We start from the raw sequence: 6,945 nt of genomic DNA, 5'->3' as shown, positions 1-6,945 counted from the left end.
ACGGAACGCGATTTGCGGGCAATAATAGGACATGTTCTATTTTTCAACGGAACGGAAAAACGGTAATACGAAAACGGAATGCATACGGAGTACATTCCGTTTTTTTTGCGGAACCATTGAAATTAATGGTTCTGTATACGGACCGTGTACGGAAAGCAAAAAACGGCCCGCAAAACGGAAACAAAAAACGGTCGAGTGAAAGAGGCCTTAAGCTGCAACACATGGGAGTCTCGAGCAGGAAACAGATTATTTATTGGATATAATAAGGGTCATTTATCAAAGACTGGCTTCTTAGGCAAGTCCATGATGACCCCTGTGCAGCTGGAGGGAGCGTCACCTTCTGCAGTCCATGTGCCCAGGGTCCCTGACTGGTGTCGTTTTCACTCCTCTTTTACACCTGTTTCCAGGAGTAAACTTAAAGGGGTTCTCTGGGAATTAAGAAAATGAAAATACTTAAATAATACTTTATTATAAATATATTCCCAAATACCTTTCATTAGTTATAATGGCTCGTTTTGTCTAGGGAGCAATCATTAGGAGAAATAAAATAGGCGCTGTCCTATTACTACACACAAAACCTGTCCTAATCACACAGGAGGACACTCCTCATCCTCCTCTCTGCTCTGCTTGTCAGGGATTATGATCCTGAATACAGCTGATAATAAGATCTTCAGCTGAATCTCTGTAGGAATGGAGTTTATGAGGAGACATGAAGTACAGAGAGGATGGTGGAGAGGTAGATAATGAGCAGCAGCTCTTGTATGCAGTCTCCATTACCACAGTCTGTCCTGTCCCTCCTCTCTGTACTTCATGTCTCCTCATGAGCTCCTTTCCTTAAGAGATTCAGCTGAAGATCTTCTGAGCTGTATTGGATCATAATCCCTGACAAGCAGAGCAGAGAAGAGGAGGAGGAACCTCAGTGTTGTGAAGTAACTTGTCCTCGTGTGTGACTAGGACAGGTTTTGTGTGTACTAATAGGACAGCGGCCATTTTATTTCTCCTAATGATTGCTCCCCAGACATTATAACTAATGATAGGTATTTGGGAATATATTCATAATAAAGTAATATTTAGGTATTTTTATTTTCTTAATTCCCGGAGAACCCCTTTAAGTAAATTTGCCTGGGCCGAAGTCCCGTCCCCCACCACATCCTGCCACTCTCAAGAAGGGGGGACAGCATCGCAAAAAGGGGTCTTGTAACTTTTTTTACTCCAAAAAGTGGCATAGCAAAGTTAGTAAATGTGTCCCTGCTCTCCAGGATGATGAGTCTCTTTATACAATCTGATGGTTCCAAACAAGAACAAACCTTTCCTCTTGTCTTCCCATCTCACGTGACATTGATTCCCAGGCGAGTGCCACATTTATCGTCTGAGGACAGGGGATTCCGCCCTTTTTCCTGCGCAGTCCTATAAATTTGCGAGCTCAGCCTGGTTCCTCAGGACACCACATAATGTTATCTATTACATGGATCCCATCACTAGGTGGATATCAGCACAATCACAAGGGAGAAAACGCAAAAAACATCAAGGAATCCATTCCAATTAGATTACATTGTGTATACAGTAAAATTCAGATAATCTGGCATCCTTCTGACATGCTACTTACTGCATGGGGCGTCATGGTGGCTCAGTGGTCGGCACGGGGGTCCTGGGGTTGAACCTGAGCAATGTCATTCATTCATGGAGAATGAATGATATTCATGTGTTTCCTCCAAATTTTGCACAAATAAATGACATTTCTCATCTAACAATGCCGCATGTAACACTTTTCCTTACTCTTTGTTACAAAATTGCCTGACTTGATGTTTTTTTTACAGTATAGCAAAGTCCTGTGACCGGGCACAGAAGAACTGGTGGCTCCCGCTACCAGGCTGGGTGCACACGTTCCAGACACATTGTGGATGAGATGCTCCTGGGATGCCGCCAAAAACTGCACCAACATGGAAATCAGCGCAGCTTTTATATGATGATGAAATCACTTTCATTTTTCATTGCCACATGATGAACTGCCCTTTTCCTGCCTAACCACATGCCCACTTTAAGAGACAATAATTTGAAAAGTGCACTGATTTACATAGTAACACAGTAACATAGTTTATAAGACCGAAAAAAAGACCTCTGTTCATCCAGTTCAGCCTGTTATCCTGCAAGTTGATCGAGAGGAAGGCAAAAAAAAAACTTGTGAGGTAGAAGCCAATTTTCCTCATTTTAAGGGGAAAAATTCCTTCCTGACTCCAATCAGGCATCAGAATAACTCCCTGGATCAACGACCCCCCTCTAGTAGCTATAGCCTGTAATATTATTACACTCCAGAAATACATTCAGGCCCCTCCTGAACTCTATTAGTGAACTCATCATCACCTCCTCCTCAGGCAGAGAGCTCCATAGTCTCACTGCTCTTACCGTAAAGAGTCCATAGTCTCACTGCTCTTACCGTAAAGAGTCCATAGTCTCACTGCTCTTACAGTAAAGAGTCCATAGTCTCACTGCTCTTACCGTAAAGAGTCCATAGTCTCACTGCTCTTACAGTAAAGAGTCCATAGTCTCACTGCTCTTACAGTACAGAGTCCATAGTCTCACTGCTCTTACAGTAAAGAGTCCATAGTCTCACTGCTCTTACAGTAAAGAGTCCATAGTCTCACTGCTCTTACAGTATAGAGTCCATAGTCTCACTGCTCTTACAGTATAGAGTCCATAGTCTCACTGCTCTTACAGTATAGTCCATAGTCTCACTGCTCTTACAGTATAGAGTCCATAGTCTCACTGCTCTTACAGTATAGTCCATAGTCTCACTGCTCTTACTGTAAAGAGTCCATAGTCTCACTGCTCTTACAGTATAGAGTCCATAGTCTCACCGCTCTTACAGTAAAGAGTCCATAGTCTCACTGCTCTTACAGTATAGAGTCTATAGTCTCACTGCTCTTACTGTAAAGAGTCCATAGTCTCACTGCTCTTACAGTATAGAGTCCATAGTCTCACTGCTCCTACAGTAAAGAGTTCATAGTCTCACTGCTCTTACAGTAAAGAGTCCATAGTCTCACTGCTCTTACAGTAAAGAGTCACATAGTCTCACTGCTCTTACAGTATAGAGTCCATAGTCTCACTGCTCTTACAGTAAAGAGTCCATAGTCTCACTGCTCTTACAGTAAAGAGTCACATAGTCTCACTGCTCTTACAGTATAGAGTCCATAGTCTCACTGCTCTTACAGTAAAGAGTCCATAGTCTCACTGCTCTTACAGTAAAGAGTCCATAGTCTCACTGCTCTTACAGTAAAGAGTCCATAGTCTCACTGCTCTTACAGTATAGAGTCCATAGTCTCACTGCTCTTACAGTAAAGAGTCCATAGTCTCACCGCTCTTACAGTAAAGAGTCCATAGTCTCACTGCTCTTACAGTATAGAGTCCATAGTCTCACTGCTCTTACAGTATAGAGTCCATAGTCTCACTGCTCTTACTGTAAAGAGTCCATAGTCTCACTGCTCTTACAGTATAGAGTCCATAGTCTCACTGCTCTTACAGTAAAGAGTCCATAGTCTCACTGCTCTTACAGTAAAGAGTCCATAGTCTCACTGCTCTTACAGTAAAGAGTCCGTAGTCTCACTGCTCTTACAGTAAAGAGTCCATAGTCTCACTGCTCTTACAGTAAAGAGTCCATAGTCTCACTGCTCTTACAGTACAGAGTCCATAGTCTCACTGCTCTTACAGTAAAGAGTCCATAGTCTCACTGCTCTTACAGTATAGAGTCCATAGTCTCACTGCTCTTACAGTAAAGAGTCCATAGTCTCACTGCTCTTACAGTAAATAGTCCATAGTCTCACTGCTCTTACAGTAAAGAGTCCATAGTCTCACTGCTCTTACAGTAAAGAGTCCATAGTCTCACTGCTCTTACCGTAAAGAGTCCATAGTCTCACTGCTCTTACAGTAAAGAGTCCATAGTCTCACTGCTCTTACAGTAAAGAGTCCATAGTCTCACTGCTCTTACAGTATAGAGTCCATAGTCTCACTGCTCTTACAGTAAAGAGTCCATAGTCTCACTGCTCTTACAGTAAATAGTCCATAGTCTCACTGCTCTTACAGTAAAGAGTCCATAGTCTCACTGCTCTTACAGTAAAGAGTCCATAGTCTCACTGCTCTTACTGTAAAGAGTCCATAGTCTCACTGCTCTTACAGTAAAGAGTCCGTAGTCTCACTGCTCTTACAGTAAAGAGTCCATAGTCTCACTGCTCTTACAGTAAAGAGTCCGTAGTCTCACTGCTCTTACAGTAAAGAGTCCATAGTCTCACTGCTCTTACTGTAAAGAGTCCATAGTCTCACTGCTCTTACAGTAAGGAGTCCATAGTCTCAGTGCTCTTACAGTATAGAGTCCATAGTCTCACTGCTCTTACAGTAAAGAGTCCATAGTCTCACTGCTCTTACAGTAAAGAGTCCATAGTCTCACTGCTCTTACAGTAAAGAGTCCATAGTCTCACTGCTCTTACAGTATAGAGTCCATAGTCTCACTGCTCTTACAGTAAATAGTCCATAGTCTCACTGCTCTTACAGTAAAGAGTCCATAGTCTCACTGCTCTTACTGTAAAGAGTCCATAGTCTCACTGCTCTTACAGTATAGAGTCCATAGTCTCACTGCTGTTACAGTAAAGAATCCTCTTCTATGTTTGTGTACAAACCTTCTTTCCTCCAGACGCAGAGGATGTCCCCTCGTCACAGTCACAGTCCTGGGGATAAATAGATGATAGGAGTGACCTCCGTACTGACCTCTGATATATTTATACATAATTACATCTCCTCTCAGTCGTCTCTTTTCTAAAGTGAATAACACTAAGTTTTGATAATCTTTCTGGGACCTGTAGTCCGCCCATTCCAGTTACTTGCATTGCCCTGCTCTGAACCCTCTCCAGCTCTGCTATGTCTGTCTTGGCACAGTTTAAGAGGCATCCGGGCTGTGATACATCTTGAAAATTTGAACCTAGCCTCTTGAGGAGCCTCCAGTTCTTCTGGGCCTGGTCTCTGCCTGTTGACTTCACAATGGCCGGAGCCGTGGTGGGGAAGTGCAGCTCCGAAGCCAGAGAGTGGTTTCACTGCTCTGATACAGAGGGGCAGAGGAGAACTTCCCCTGACATATACGGCAGAGGCAAGCTGTGGAGCAATGTTCAGGCAGTGGGGATGGTGAGGGCCCACAACATCCAGTTCATGTGGCACTTATGGAGAGGCTATGAGACAGGGCGGGTGGACGTGGCACCCACATTCTGATTCCTGTGCCGTGGTGCTATCGCTTGTAACCTAGCAGCACTGACCACAAGAACGGACGCCCCTCTAATAGATGAACCCCTATGTGTATATCTGGATCCTCCATACAACTCCTATAGGGCCCATGGTTATGGCACGGTGTGTGGGGGGTGTGAGAGCACAGGGAGTCCCCCTATGATTTTTGCTGTGCCCCCTTTCCACTACATCCCCCTCTGCTCCATGGTCTGAAGTCTTTCTGGTTCAGTAGCTTTCTATGGAAATGGTCGCTGCAGATTGTTCCATTAGCGGGTGTAATGGTGACTTTTCTTTTTCTACATGTGCAGTAAATGCAGGTTTAGATCATTTGCGCAATTTAACACGTTGATTACACGTATTACCCACCAAATGACAGGCCGCGGCAGTGACGCCATCTAAACCTTTCCTAGTAATGCAGAAACCTCCTCCGCCCTCCATTCACCAGGTAAATTATGTTCCCTTTTAGGCTTCACATTAAAAAGTCACATTTTTTCTGTAGATCATGCGTCGTGCTCTGCTCTATAGATCAAGATAATGTATATCCTACTTTAACATTTCTTGACTATACTGCATTTGGTCTCCTTTTAAATGAAACCCTAAGAGTTTTTATATGGTGCATGTGGGCTGTCATGTGGGTGGTGGGTGTTCTCATACGGAATGCAATAGTATGTGTTATTTGGAATAAGCATAATATGACATGGTGGAAACTTAGAGATTGCTACATACAGATACATACCGCCACCACTAAAAGCATCTCAGGAGATTACTACATACAGATATATACAGCCACCACTAGAGGGAGCTCAGGAGATTACTACATACAGATATATACAGCCACCACTAGAGGGAGCTCAGGAGATTACTACATACAGATATATACAGCCACCACTAGAGGGAGCTCAGGAGATTACTACATACAGATATATACAGCCACCACTAGAGGGAGCTCAGGAGATTACTACATACAGATATATACAGCCACCACTAAAAGCAGCTCAGGAGATTACTACATACAAATATTTACAGCCACCACTAGAGGGAGCTCAGGAGATTACTGCATACAGATATATACAGCCACCACTAAAAGCAGCTCAGGAGATTACTACATACAAATATATACAGCCACCACTAGAGGGAGCTGAGGATATTACTACATACAGATATATACAGCCACCACTAGAGGGAGCTCAGGAGATTACTGCATACAGATATATACAGCCACCACTAGAGGGAGCTCAGGAGATTACTACATACAGATATATACAGCCACCACTAGAGGGAGCTCAGGAGATTACTGCATACAGATTATACATCCACCACTAGGGGGAGCTCACTACATACAGATTATACAGCCACCACTAGGGGGAGCTCACTACATACAGATTATACAGCCACCACTAGGGGGAGCTCACTACATACAGATTATACAGCCACCACTAGAGGGAGCTCACTATATACAGATTATACAGCCACCACTAGAGGGAGCTCACTACATACAGATTATACAGCCACCACTAGAGGGAGCTCACTACATACAGATTATACAGCCACCACTAGGGGGAGCTCACTACATACAGATTATACAGCCACCACTAGAGGGAGCTCACTACATACAGATTATACAGCCACCACTAGAGGGAGCTCACTACATACAGATGATACAGCCACCACTAGGGGGAGCTC

The 6,945-nt window shown here is 43.7% G+C and overlaps 1 long non-coding RNA gene across 1 annotated transcript; it reads left to right on the top strand.

Moving 5' to 3' along the window:
- The first annotated feature begins 321 nt into the window (after positions 1-321).
- Positions 322-6,136, top strand: LOC121008893. Its single transcript, XR_005780637.1, has 3 exons — positions 322-332; positions 1,871-1,875; positions 5,975-6,136. It is a non-coding gene; the product is annotated as an uncharacterized LOC121008893 (long non-coding RNA).
- Positions 6,137-6,945: the final 809 nt, after the last annotated feature.

This window comes from Bufo bufo, chromosome 7 (genome assembly GCF_905171765.1).
Source record: "Bufo bufo chromosome 7, aBufBuf1.1, whole genome shotgun sequence".
Lineage (NCBI taxonomy): Eukaryota > Metazoa > Chordata > Amphibia > Anura > Bufonidae > Bufo > Bufo bufo.
The sequence above is the reverse complement of the archived record's forward strand: the minus strand, read 5'-3'. Positions and strand labels throughout refer to the sequence as shown.